Genomic DNA, 13,838 nt, shown 5'->3' with positions numbered 1-13,838 from the left:
AAGGCCTGCAACACTTTCCTCAGCTTTGGGCCGTCCACCGTTAAAGGATGGCACGAGCCCATCAAAGAAGCTAGGAGGAGTGCACCGACAAGCATCAACTAGCGTCCATTTGTAAAGACATTTTCGAGGCAGTCAAGCCACTCGAGCTACAACCCACTGCACCGCTGACTGTTATCACGCCGCAATTGCTCACGCCATCCGAGACCCCTCGACCAGTGCTTCAGACCCGCCAACCAGCACTGAGACAGCGATTCCTGACCCTGAGCCGCCGTGTAGGGCAGCCTGCAGTCATCTATCCTTGCTTGCTGAACTGCCTGCCACCTGATAACCGCAGCTATCTCCCGTCTTGAACTCTGTCGCAGAAGCTGCAAAGCACCCTGAAACCGACTTGATGCTGTTGAGCACAAGGTACATTGTAGTTATGTCCCCCTGGTCCTTCTCCGAAGGGCCCAAGTGACATTTCATGACCCATTGCTCCCTTTGTGCTGAAACTGAGTATCCTTGAACATTGTGATTACTTACGTTACCCGACTACCCTTCTGTCACTATCCAGAGTGCATTCCCTTTCCTTCTTGAAACTGTCTTTTCTCTGCATTCCATTACAGGGTGGGTTATATTTTGTAGTGTGCTAGAACTGTCTGTTGGGATAATAACAAAGCAGATATTTTTATACAACCTTGACTGGAAAGTCCCTTTTATTATTGGGTAATAATTGTATTTTCGGTGTGTTGCAACTAACCACGATCCACGACCTTGCAGAGAAAGGCCTGTCCCGGAGATAGGCCTGCCTTTTCGTCCACATTACCAAAATTGGACAAGGAGGTTTATAATTTACTTGCGTTTCCAATCTGTTTGGATCCCTTCTGGAGTACTAGTGGTGTGGACTGATTGATGGTTTAGAATCCGATATTCATCCCTGGACCACTAGTGTCCCGGAAGATGATTCGTCACATTGGTGACAGGCGGTCGGATCAGTTGGAGCCTTGCACACAGCTTAGTCACCCAACAATAAAAGTACTGTTGCAGGCAACATTTAGACACTGCTAGGTATTGGTAATAATCATGGATCTTGACATAGAGACTGTAAAAGGCATGACCAAGGATATCCTACATGTCCTATATCAAGAGAGGGGACTTCCCCACAGCACTAACGTTAATACACTGAGGTTAATAAACCAGAGCTTGGAGAGCAGCTGAGGAAAAGAGCCCAGTGGACGAGCTAGGACCTGTGTACCCGTATGGAATAGACCTTCCGGACATCATGAGCAGTGTTTCTCGCCAACCATTCCGCTGGGGGCAAGCGTGGTTTCTGAACACTCTAGAGTGTCAGTGAGGTCTGAGGCTAGTGCGCCATCCCGCAGGCCCCAGGCCTCAGCACAGTCTCTAAGTGGCCCAGTAATTGTTCCGGCTGTTAATGAGGTAGCGGCTAGAAAGCTCCTGCGGGAGGAGAGGAGACTAGCGCTAGAGGAACAGAAACAGCGGAACAAGGTCACCAAAGAGCTGCGCAAGCTGGCGCTTGAAGAGAAGAAGTAGCCCAACAGATTCAACTCTAGCGAAAGCAGCAGTATTGGCTCAAACCACAGTAATAAGCCCCGACGGCACATCCCCAAAGACTTAGTGTAGGTTTACAAAGTGGTGAGGGGTATTTTTGACTGGTTTGAAGCGTTCGAGCTTGCTTTTCAGATACAGGAGGTGGATGAGGTACTGTGGGGTGTAGCCCAGATGAGTTGCATGCCGACACCAGGGACTGATGCAATTCTTAAGTTAACTCCTGAGGAAAGGGCCATTTATGAGAGCATGAAGGGCGCCCTCCTAAGGAAGTTCTGTAAAACAAGAACAGTATCTCAAGAGCTTCTTCAGAGAGCTTAGAAATAAAAGTGGCCAAACATTTGGAGCGTTCACACTCTTGATGTTGAAATATCTGAGTGGGTGGGTGGCTACCACTTCTCTCCTCTCTCACTCCCATCACACCTGATGTGGTCACCAGACTAGTCTGATCTATGAATGCCTCAACAGAACAGGTGGACCCCTGCACCTCAATAACCATTAAGGACAATATTGACTCTCTCGCCCCGAAATTGGCTGATCTCTGCAATCTCTTTTTCCACTGAAGTTTTCTCAACTTCCCTTAAGTACTCCCTTGTGCCCCGTCTGCTTAAGAAACCCTCTGCCGACCCCTCCGTTCTGGCACGGTACCACCCCATCTGTATCACGCCTTTCCTGGGCAAGCTTCTGGAGAAGCTGGCTATCTTCCAGCTCACCCTCCACACTGAATCTGCTGGTTGCCTCCATGACCATCAGTCTGACTTTAGAGCATCCAGAGGCACGGAAACTGATCTTCTGAACACCTGTGAAGACCTGCTCTCAAATATTGACACTAACACTCCCTCTGTCCTCATTCCTTTCCACCTCTCCTCTGCCATTAACACGGTAAACCACAACATCCTGATCGCTCGTCTCCATGACACCCTGGGAATCACTGGTCAGGCTCTAACATGGTTTAACTCCTTCTTGTCCGACCACCCATCCCAGGTGGAACTTGGGCCCTTTCTCTCCACTATCCCTCTTTCAACCGGCGGCGTCCCCCAGGGCAGGGCTCTAACCTTTTCCCCTGGTTCTTCAATGTCTACATGGCTGCCCTGGCACGTGAGATTGCCAGTTTCACCTCTAACTTCCAGTGTTATGCAGAAAACACACAACTCACCTTCAGGTTACCCTCAGCCACCTCCTCTACCTCGCTCATATCGGACTGTCTGGCTGCAATTCAGGCATGGTGTGCTGCGAACGTCCTCTGCCTCAATGCCAGTAAGACTGAGATTGTTTGCTTTGGGACTCCTGCTCCCGCTTCCCACTCTCACTCTGGACGGCCTCCCTTGACCTTGCACCCCCACCCTCATGCAAGGCAAAAAACCTTGGGGTCATCTTCGACTCCACTCTCTCCTTCTCCACTCACATTTCAGACATCTCTAAAAAGCCAACTACCAACAGCACCTCCGTAGAGGTACTCTTCCTTTTCTCACCTTACCCCAGAGGCTTACTGTCTCCAGAGCCCTGGTTCTCTCAAGGCGTGACTACTGCAACAGCCTCTATCTCAACCTCCCTGCCTCTGCTCTGCGCCCTCTGCAAATCATCCAGAACAGAAGCGCAAGACTTATCCTTAGCCTCAAGCCCAGGGACTGCATCTCTCTGGCAATTAAATACCTCCACTGGCTCCCCGTGGCCGCAAGGATCAAATTTAAGATCCTCTGCATTGTCCACAAAGCTTTCTGGAGTCTAGAACCCACCTATCTTCACAGATGCCTTCCTAAATACTGTTCCCCCCGAGCCCTCCTCTCATTTACCTCCAACCTGCTGCGAGTGAGCCGGTTCTCTAAGCAGTGATTTGGAGGGAGATCTTTATCCTCAGCAGATGCCTCGCTCTGGAATAGCCTCCCTGCCACCCTCTGTCTTGAGCCTGATCTCCTTAAGTTCTGGAAACTCCTTAAGACATTCCTCTTCTCCTCTTCCTTCTCTCTCCCTCTACCCTGCTAACCTTTCTCTCTGCTCTATCCCTCTCTCCCTCTTTTTCCACACAGCATGCTGACTGGCCTTCGGGAACACCTCAGAGTCTCACTGGTTCTCTGCACCCTCGCCAGTCCCTCCGGCACTTGCCTCAGGGCCTGCACTTGCCTCATTGCTACTGCACTCAGTCAATTCCCCCCTGAGAATGGCATCTCTCAGCACTTACCCAGTTTCTGACCAACTGGGGCATCTGGATTCCCCCCCTGCATTTGATCTCCTTCCCCTCCCCCTCTCCTGTACCTTCCGTGCACTTGCATGATCTGAATTTACCATGCCTTGAAGATCGTCTATCTTTTCCTTCCTGTCTCCCCTCCTGCATGATGGCACCTCTAGGCTCTTGGAAAAACTGCAGAATCGTCGTCAGACTATTTGTTGTTATCTACACTGTTAACTGTATTATATGCACTTAAATATGTCTGGGCAGAATGGTTATCATTCAGAAACTCAAGGGCTATGCATGACTGTTGTTTTTATCCCCTGTTCCCTCCCTCCTTGAGCACCTTGAAACACTTCTGTATAGGCGCTTTACAAATAAACATTACCATACCATGCCATACCATGTTGAGAGGGGTCCCTGGCCGAGACTGAGCTAGTGCAGAGGAAGGTGGTGACAGATGAAGGCATGGATATGCAGAATATCAGAGTGCCTATCACCAATATAAGCCGGAAACCAATTAAATTACAAGTCCCGGCAGATCGGGAGGTCAGGCGGCGGAAAATGTTAGTCCCCATTCCCATGGAGCCCCATAGGACTCCATGGAAGGGGGGGCACAGAAGCACTGGCTTCCGTGACAATTCTGCTTTCCAGGGTCGCTGCACCGGGCAGGTTAGACTTGCCTGGTGCACATGCCAGGAAAGCAGAGTTGTAGTCTGCTGGTACAGAAAAAGCGCTGGTATGTTGCTCCCGGCACCCTTATTTCCAGACCGGCAGACTTATGGCCCATTGTGTAAAACACACAGTCCCTTTACCGACACTTGCAACTCTTTAGGAAAGTCAGTTTAGCTTTGCTTAGATGTTCTCCGTGTTAAACAGAGACATGCGACCGCTCAGCAACTACTCTTCGGGAAAGAAAAGCTCTTCAGCACACGCAAGCATTTCAGGTAAGGGTGTGTTACTTTCCCATTAGTAAAAAGATGTATGCGGTTGATTTCTATTCGCTCATACCTAAACGCAAGTACAATTAAAAGCTGGCTACAGTTACCGGCAAGGCACTTCTGCTTCTCAGGAGTACAGAGCTTCCTTTTCCGACTCCCAATTATTAAGACTGCGGCAGCTTCTCCATTTTGCTGCTTCTCCTGATACTACTGTGGGCACTCTTGGGATCCACACCGCTCTAGTGCACAGGTGTCTCTGATCTGGCCTCATTGAGGGTGAGCTTCACACTCTCTAGTTTCCCTCGGCTTGACTCTGCACACAGCCCTTAGGAACAACTGCAACTTCAGCTCTGCATACACATCAATGAGGTGCACCTGGAAAGACTGCCTGCTGCTTTCTATTCTCTCCAGTGTTACCACAGATATTCAGGGTTTATAAGCACAGGACCAACTCAGAGTTGGAATTTGCCTCTCTACTCTGGCGTCCCTGTTGTGGTCATGCTTCCCCATGGTCTGCTGGCTAAGTGCTCTGCTTCTACTACTTCGAACCTTCAAGCTCCTGCCCCAGCTTCTTTCTACGACTTCTCTCTCAGGCACCCTTTTATGCCCCTCGCGGCATATCTTGGCATATCTCAGCAGGATAGCTCAGGGGCAACGTGCTTGCCTTGGAAGCAAGACGACACGGAGCAACACAGGTTTGATCCCCGGGTCCAGGTTTAGGGTATTAAGCGCCTTATAAATAACCTATCATATCATATCGGGTGGTTTGATGAGGTGCAGTCACTTATGCTTAATTGCCTGACTTTGTTTAGAGTCATTAGACTTGCCAGCCTGACCTGGACTCCTGCATGCCTCATTAGCCCTCTTCTTCTTCACAGTCCCTGAGGGATTCTGGGACTGGTAGTTTGATTTAGAAACATTTAATTTCTGTACTTCTTCAAGGAATGTGAACATGTTTTTTATTGCCCAGATTTTAGTAAGGGAAGAATTATAAGGTTTAACCCTTTTAGAGACAGAAGGGACAGAATAGGTTACATGTTCATTGCTCCTGTTGGAATATTTTTGATCTTGTGGAGGATATTGGACCGAAGGTGCATAAAAGATTGGTTTCTTGGGTTCAAAACAAAATGGAGTCACTCTTTCCAGTTTTAACTTTGTATCCTTAATAGAGAATCGAGATATACCAAAATGGCAATAAGCCAATTCCTATTTTAAATTTGGGTTAACATTATTCCTCTTCAAGGAAAAATACTGTGTCTCACCCTTCCAAATCTCCCCAGTACCCTGGGCCGGGCCTCCACCCAGGTGATCCTCCCGCGTTACACCACCCCCATAATTGGGATCAGGAAGCATCTGCCCTCTCCTGGCCATCTGGGAGGAGACTCTAGGCAGGGTTTTAGTGCGGGATCCGCAGGATTCTCCACATAAAGGAGCAAACAATATTGAGTCAGAGACCAAGCCACAAGCCTTTAAAGGGCCCTGTATGTTTCGACACTTCAGTTCCTATATAACTCATGAATGTGTGTGTAACGCTCACCTGGTATCCATGGGGCCGTCACTCAGCCTGTTCTGACCTCGTACGACCTTGTACCCTTCCCTGGAGGATATTCGACTGGAGACTGGGCCTGGGCCTGAAACACAGGATTGGTAGAGTTTAACTCCCTATTGTCTCTGTGTGCTTGAACCCCTTCTTCCCCAGGGTCCAACCCTTCCCTTTGATCCACAGCTCACCTTGTTTTCTTGGATAGTGTGCTCTCTGTCCTGCCTTCAGCGCAGGGGCGCGTTGATTGATGCGGGCTCGTTGCTGCCTAGTTACTTCACTGGCAAGAGTCCGACAGGTAAGTATAATTAGTCTTTTGAACAGTTCTCTAACTTAGTTCCTTTCCTTCCTTAGATGATGGATGGCGGCGTGCTGCTGAGATGAGTAGCGCTGAAGGTGAGTGAGAGCGCGATGCGCTATACACCCCTTTCGTATTTGCATTGAACTGAGTTCTTTTTCTGTGTATTTTAGGTGCCGCGACGTTTTCAGCGTGGATACCGGATATTAAGAACAAATGCGGTGGGAAAGTGCGGTATGCGGCGCCTCTAGATGTTTCCACGCTAACCTGGAGTGTCTTTTCCTTCTTGCAGATGGATGAGAAGTTCTGGAGACAGAGTTCCCCCAGAGCGGCTGGGATTCAGGTAAGCGTTTGAAGCTCGTACAGTATTTAAAAATAAGCAAAGATTTGCAGAATGCTTACTAATGCCTTGTTTCTGTTCTTTTCCCTTTTCCTTAGGAAGCGGCGTGCCGGGATGAGAATGACACCGCCGAAGATGCCCGCAGAACAGAAGGAGCGATGACTGATGGGCAGAAATGCCGCAAGGTAAGGCTGTTCCTAACGGTGTTCTTGTTCTTGCAGGAGCTGAGCGCAGAAGAAAGATGCAGGCCTACTGGAGGCCGATCCGAACACGGTGAGTGTCACGCTGCAGGTGCAGAAAACGCAAAGCATGTTTCTCAGCCTGAGTGTGGCTTAAATAGTTTTTGGGTATCCCAGGTGCCTCTGGGCTAAACCACACCCAAAAGACTAGACCGCACATGCAGTTCTGGGAACCGAAATATGTGGGGACATCCATCTTGTGCCCATCATTGCACTACAAGTCCAATCCCCAATGTTATCCTATGGGAGTGAGTGAGTCTGGTGCCACAAGCGCCAAGTCTGACTCCAAGTGGGTCTTTGGAGGGATGGAGAGGCCCTTGAGGGCCATGTAGGTGATTGTGGCCTGGCTCCAGCCTGACATCTTTGAGGGCTGGGGACATGAGGGGCAGGAATCATGACAGTGTGGGTGGGAATCTCAATGCAAGTAGGATGTCGTAGCCTTTTGGCACCGGATGTCCAGCCCCAGTCAGATCCCACTTGCCCTGTCCCCAGGGGAGTCTGTTGCATAGCGGGCCCACTTCCCTAGTCCCAAAGGGGGGTGGCTCCCCCAAGAAAAGAAGGGACGAATTCCCTGTATTCATCACAGTGGGTTCCTGTAGTTGGTGAACTATCCTCCGAAGGTTTGAGGACCATTATGTCCTTTACCCCTTCTAACATCTTTGTCACTCGACATCTGTTAAGGAGATCCCTCACCCGGTAGGACAACTGTCTAGGGGTTTCGTCCGAGGGTAATCTCATCCCCCTAAACTGCAAATCTATAATGCTTGTGGTCATGCCCCAAGCACTCCAGGACGCCCTTCTTTATATTTTCATCTGTGGTGTTCCAACCCGAAATGCATAGGCCTCAATGTGACATTTCAGCCTCATAATTTGAATTCCCTTGGAGGGACTACAGTTTATAAAAATAATAAGCAAAAAATGATAAAAATAAAAACGTATTTGTTTTGCAAACCACAACAAACATTTGTTGAATTTCAAGTATTGTACTAAAACCACACCAGAGTGGTACACGAGAGTGCAGCCCGCACCACTGGCTTCACAGCCAAGGTCTTCTTTCACGATTTATACAGTGCTTTATCACAGAGGCACTCTTTCCAGCGGGTTTGCACCCCAAGTTTCAAAAGAGTTATTTTTCTATTTGAACGTAACCTTGTCAAAAACACAACATAGTGCAAAGCTCACCGCCATTCGGGGTTTTCTGCAATCCTCAGCTTCTGAAGCACCATGGGTGGGGTGCCAAATGGTGCACCAGTCTCTCTGCAAGGGCACCATGAAAAGCCATCAGTGTCTCTTGGTGTTGCTGATTCAGGGTTAGTTGTCCCTCGACCAGGGCCCTCAGCAAGTCTTTCACGGCTTCTGCGGGGTAGGTTCTGTCCTTCTAGGTCTTCTATGGGTATAGAGCATCTTGCTCTATCTCCTTGTTGTGACAGAGGTTGGGGTTTTCCCACTTGTGGGAGACCTCTGTCAGGCCTAAAAAATCCCGCGATTTTACAACTTGTGAAAAGATGTTAATAAGCCACATGATGATACATTTTCAGCTTTTATTATAAAAGTATGTACAAAAACTAAATTGGGCTCAATTTCTATGTGTTCTACCTTGAAGGGGACTGCTTCACTATAGCCATGATTCCTACTATAGGGGGGACCTAAAGGCCATAGCGTTGTCTATCAAACTTCCTCAGCGAGCAAGGAGTTTCTAAGTGACCTTATCAGGGATAGGTTGATCTCTCTCTCTGTCTGTCTCTCTCTCTCCCTTTCACTGTACCTTTCTACCTTCCTTCTCCTAGTCGTACTGCTTTTCTCACTTCTCCCGTCCCCACCTCCCTCCTGATCTTACTCCTACTCTCACTACTCCAACCTCTGCTCTCTGCCTCTCTCTCTCTCTCTCTCTCTTTCTCTCCCCATCTCTCTACGGTCTGCCTCTCCTAGTCTTCCTATTACTCTTCCTATCACCACTCTTGCTTAACTTTCCTGATCCTACTTATCCCTCTCTCTCTCTCTCTCTCTCTCTCTCTCTCTCTCTCTCTCTCTCACCGTCTCTCAACTCCCACTTTTCTTCCCTAATCTGTTCCTTAAATCCTCAATCATTCTCTCTAAAAAGCATACAAACAAAATTGGTACCGCTCTCTCAATCCCAGAGCATTGCATTCACTCTCTCCAAACACACCAAAAGCCTCCTCCAAGTGTTCCTTTATCTGCTGCACAGTCCTTTCTTGTGTCGTGGTCCTCCTCCAACCTCACATACACATCTGTCATTCCAGGCTGACTCTGCTGGCCTTTTACATCCCTCTCCTTCCAGTCTGGAAGCATCTCTCTGCTCCTTTTGGCTACCTGAGGCAGATGCTTCCCTGCGTAAATCTCTTTCTAAGGTACTCCCAACTCCTCCCCTCAACTCCTCCCCTCTGCTCAGATTGTGTGCTGGAATGTGCCCAGGAGGTCTTCATAAGAGCCCTTAGCCCCACTTTTTCCAGTCTCCATTTTGCTCCAGCCAGCCATATGGACACTGGCCCTTTGTTCTCTGGTTCTCTCCTGTACCAAGTAAGTCAGTGTCCATCAATGCTTCTCCTCTAGGTCTGTGTCATTTGTTGCCGATGTCTGTTGCTTCTGTTTCCTGGTTCCCCTGTAAAATAACTGGGCAGTATGTAGTTTGTGATTGGTCTCCTGTTCTGTTTCTGAATGAGGAAGCCTAGTCCATTCCCAATAGGGCAGCCAGTTCATTTCTCATGTTCATTGTGGGCCGAATCTTAATTGTTGGACCCAGTTGAATTGCAGTACTTATAGTTTTTGGGAGGAATTTGATGTGTGCAGGTAATTTTAGTCTCTCGAGAACCAGCAGAAAGTAGAGAGAAAGAGACATGGCCATGACAAAGGCTGATAGGCATTGCGTCAGGGAAAGAGGCACCTATACGCAAGGATGTATCTGGAGAGCAGGGTCCCCCACAGCATTTGTCCATTGTCCATTGTCCATGCAAACAGGCTAAAGGTTCCATAGACTGCTTAAAGAGAAGTGGACATGGTGTCACCCCTTTCTTGTGCCTCTAGTTAACAGAAATGCGACAGAGAACAATTTTTCTTAAAGCCTGGTATTCAGTACAATATATTTTACATGTAAACACAAAAGCAGACACTTGTTTAAATCATGTGGACCTCGTGTTAACATTATGTGTGTTTGTAATTAACATAAGAATCTTTAAAGAAAAGTTTAAAGCTCTTTGGAGGTGCTACATAGCAAATTTACTGTGTCTATATAATGGAGCCCCATGCCAGATCTATGCAACACTTTGAACAGAAAAGGCCACTCGAGCGAATGAAATGCCTTTTCAGCATCACTTGCGGTGACTCCTGCCAGGATTTCAGCATGTACATTATGCAAAAGTGCAAATAGTCTATACACGTTATTTAGTGTAGCCCTGCCTGTTCCAAACCCTGCTTGATCTGGCAATAAATGAAATTGCTGATACTGCAACAGTTGCCGCACTAGCATTTTTGCTAATCTTTTATTATCTGTCTTGAGCATAGATAATGGTCTGTATGCAGAGCAATACTCGTGGTGTTTGGACTGCTTGAGCAACACCATCATTACTGCGGTCCTCGTTGCTTTCGACGAAAGACCTTCATTTCGGAGCATCATACATTGCCGTAGAAAACAGGGTCAGTTCCTCCATACATCTTTTGTAAAACTCTGAGGGCCGGCCATCTGATCATTGTCATGGGTCATAGGACCATTCAATAAAAGGCCCCTGTCTTGATGTATCCATCCTAATACGAGCCGATGAAGCAATTGCTGTATGTCTCCCGCTGGCCATTGCAATCTAGTTGTATATAATTGTTTATAAAAACCATCAAAAATATTGTTTATGCCTGATGCAGGATGCTACTGATACCAGCCAGAGCACTGATGAGTCCTATGTCTGGTATCATTAGCATCCTGTATCGCCTTGATGTTAGCTCCCCCTTATCTTCTCTCACGGCCCAGGCCAGCCATATGCCCAGTTTCTAAGACTCCCTGTAACCCTTGGCTGGGTTGCATGATATGAATATTTGACCTCTCAATCTGCCGCTTCCTTCAAATGTTTGGTGATGCAGTGTATTACCCCAAGCAGTGATTCTTCCTTCGTTCTTGATTATTGTCCTTGCTAAAATTTTCACCTTCACCTACAGACCATTAATCTCCCCGCAAAAAGACCTAAGGATATCTAGCTCATGTCTTATACAAGTAACTCTTATAGAACACTCAAATGATTCCCAAACCACCCATGGATCCCCCACTGTTATTTTCAGAATAAATCCCTACATGTAGCAACACTGTGTTTGTATTTAGATTCGACAGCGGCTCTTGCTTAACGCTTCCGCGCCTATAATCCTTTGTGTTGGAAATTCAATCTTAGCCTATGCAGGAGAATGATCTTAAAGGGATCTCAGCTATATTTTATAGAGTGTTGCATTATTAACCATCCTGCTAGAAATCATAATAAAATATATTGTGAGTGTGCATCATGTACAAGTGAGTACTATGTGTATTCCCTAATGCCTGGAATAAGTAGACAAAAATATAGCCCACTGCCATATGTTACACTATATCCTTCCATAGCAGAGCTGCGCTCGCTTAGGCTGCAGGTAGTGGTGTAGTCATATAATGTTAGGTCCATTACCAGTTTGTGTTCTCCCACACATATAACATTATGATCTCGATAAGTTAAGTTTATGAGCTACATTTTCAAAAAATACAGTGTGGTCAATATTTGGAGTGCATGTGTTAAGTAATACTAGCTTTAGAGCATGCATCTTACCCACAACCACAAGTAACATATGATCTGAATCCCTAGCTACAGGCATCGTATGCATTGTCACAGCTGTATGCATGAGTTGGCGAAGCCCCTGGATCCAGACACAGATGAAGAAAAATACTTTTGGGGGCCTACAAATAGCTACCAATCTTCCTACCACTATTCAGGTGAGCCTCGTGCACGATTATCACCTTTACGGCATGATCCATGGATTAATCAACAATCTGCTGTGCTTTTCAGTTATGCTTTACCCCTTGTATATTCCATATCATAATGGTTAGGTTTTGGGCACCCACCATCTTTATTTGCATTTATAGCAGCGCACAAAGCCCAAGGGCATCTAGGCGCTCGTTAAATTGGATAAAGTCAATCAGGTAGGTTACAAACAAGTAAAGTTTTATATACAGCGTGAGGCTGCACGTCCGATGGGGTATGTTACAGGCAAGTTCCATTATGTACACCCACAAGGCTGCAGGTCAAATGGGGTATGTTACAGGTAAGTTCCATTATGTATACAGCACAAGGCTGCAGGTCAAATGGGGTATGTTACAGGCAAGTTCCATTATGTATACAGCACAAGGCTGCAGGTCAAATGAGGTATGTTACAGACACATTCTAATTGCAATTCAGGTATGATCGAGACAAGTTCAAATTACAAATACAGCACACAGCTGCAGGTCAAATGAGGCATGTTGCATACACATTCAAATTACATGTACAGCAGACGGCTGCACGGCAATTCAGGTATGTTGCAGACCCATTCAGATTGCATATACAGCACAGCGCTGCAGGTAAAGAGTCAAATCAGGGAGGTTGTGTACAAGCACAAGGCTGACAGGCAGGTAGGTTGAGTCAGTGTGGATTGCATGAAGTCAAGTAAGTTAGCAGGAGAAAGGCTTTTTGGGACATACCCCTCAAGCTGGGTTCGGGTAAAGCGCCAGAAGGGGAACGTTATTGCTGGGGTTACGCAGTGCACATACTGGGAAAGCCACACCCGTGTAGAAGAGGGCTAGATCAGCAGTGCAGTGGATGGCCAGTTAATCGGAGAGATACAGTATTGTAATGGCGATAGTGGTAGCGAGGTGTGCCTTTACGGTGGAGTCGCAGATATTCAAGGATAAGTAAGTCGAGGGTCAAACCCTGGGGGCGGGCGCAGTGGTTGGTGAGAAAGTACCGGCATAGCAACACGGACGCTTGTGCCAAGGATCGGCTGCCCTATGTTCTATAGTAACAGTGAATGAAAGGGTGGGACCATACATTGCTTTGAGGATGCAAACCAACCCGCTTGCCAGGCATGGATAGGGCCAGACAGGATAAGAGACCCTCGGCCTACAAGGTGCAAGTGTGAATAGGTATTACATGGGTAAAAAAGACCAGGGATAAAAAATGAAAAAGGACACAAAACGAAGAATAGGAATATGGTGACTAGCTTAAAGAAGGGAATGTGTTTGACGGATGATTGACAGGAATGTGTGAGAAGACAATAAATACATGCTTTGCATTGCCCTTATCAGGGTTCTATGTGGTTTCATTCCCAAAAATATGTAAGTGGTAAGTTTCATCCCAACAATTATTTTCCTTCGTTTTAGGAGGGTCACCAATGCCTACTACCTCCCCCACTATTTCCCACCCCACATGCCCCTACCCACTATATATATATATATTTGTTGCAACAACTCCATCAACACACCACATTCCAAATCTTTGGACTGTCCTCCATAATCTCCTAAATGATGTGAGTGGGGGACTCCCTTATTTTTTTAACCAACCCCATTTCTCAGCTACAGAATACAATGCACTGTCCTCTGCCGGGGACACTGTGCCTTTTGCCAACATTGCTGAACTCCTGCTTGGATTGACAATTAATTTTTTTCTGCCTCACCTCATTGCTTCCAATAGAGTGGACTTGCTTTGATGGGCTTCTTATGGACATGTACATGGGACTGTAGGCTCACCCCACCACTTCCAGCTGCGTTTA

The 13,838-nt window shown here is 47.2% G+C and overlaps 1 protein-coding gene across 1 annotated transcript in view; it reads right to left on the bottom strand.

The window, feature by feature from the left end:
- The window catches only part of LOC138566724 (RAS guanyl-releasing protein 4-like), a 670,136-nt gene that overhangs the window by 267,298 nt on the left and 389,000 nt on the right, over positions 1–13,838 (bottom strand). The gene's annotated exons all lie outside the window — the stretch shown is intronic.

This window comes from Ambystoma mexicanum, chromosome 2p (genome assembly GCF_040938575.1).
Source record: "Ambystoma mexicanum isolate Mex_15411 chromosome 2p, UKY_AmexF1_1, whole genome shotgun sequence".
NCBI classification, from domain to species: Eukaryota; Metazoa; Chordata; class Amphibia; order Caudata; family Ambystomatidae; genus Ambystoma; species Ambystoma mexicanum.
Note: the sequence above shows the minus strand (reverse complement) of the source record. Positions and strands in the feature narration are given on the sequence as shown.